Source organism: Periplaneta americana, chromosome 6 (assembly GCF_040183065.1).
Source record: "Periplaneta americana isolate PAMFEO1 chromosome 6, P.americana_PAMFEO1_priV1, whole genome shotgun sequence".
NCBI classification, from domain to species: domain Eukaryota; kingdom Metazoa; phylum Arthropoda; class Insecta; order Blattodea; family Blattidae; genus Periplaneta; species Periplaneta americana.
In genome coordinates this window covers 120,415,492-120,416,205 of record NC_091122.1, presented here as the reverse complement: position 1 = coordinate 120,416,205, position 714 = coordinate 120,415,492, and the positions used below count along the sequence as shown (strand labels likewise).

Genomic DNA, 714 nt, shown 5'->3' with positions numbered 1-714 from the left:
CTAGTACTGGCACCATGAGCGGGGGAATTGCACTCCATGTTTGATGGAAAAAAAAAATGTCATATTCAATAACCGGTTAAATAATTAAATGGCCACAAAGTCATTTAAATATGCTCTCCTGCATATATGACTTGTAAATATTACGTCTCAAATGCAGGTAGTAAGGCCGTAAAAGCATTACGAGAGGGGTTCGGCCGGCGCTGTGGATCGTGTCCCGGCATAGCTCAGTTGGTAAGAGCGCTCAGCGCGGAGAGCTGAGAGGTCCTGGGTTCGATTCCCGGTGCCGGTACGAATTTTTCTCGTATTAAATAGTAATAATTAAATTAATCTATTTTGGTGTGCCCAATAACGAATACAGAGTAGTGTAACAAACGATTTATGAAATATAAAAAAATAATCTTTAAGAGAGGTAGAATCGTATAATACTATCCATCATAAAACAAACTCTCCTCCTGATAGCTCATTCTTTCCTCTCCCGCACAGTTCACATGTCAGGTCTCGGCTCCCCATCTGTTCGTATTTTAAACGCTGCCTGACATTTCTCACACGTATGGGAACATACAATACTCCCTAATTCTTGAATTCTTGAGATGCATGAATATTCTTCCCCTATCAAAAAGAGAAAATTCCCTAGGTACTTAGTTATGTTTTTATTTTTCACCTTTCGTTCCCAAACATTTTGAACTACTTTTGCCACAAAGTATTACCAACAAT

The 714-nt window shown here is 39.2% G+C and overlaps 1 non-coding gene across 1 annotated transcript; it reads left to right on the top strand.

Annotated features, from left to right (window-relative positions):
* Nucleotides 1-213: 213 nt before the first annotated feature.
* TRNAS-GGA (transfer RNA serine (anticodon GGA)) lies at nucleotides 214-289 on the top strand. The gene has a single exon. It is a non-coding gene; the product is annotated as a tRNA-Ser (tRNA).
* Nucleotides 290-714: the final 425 nt, after the last annotated feature.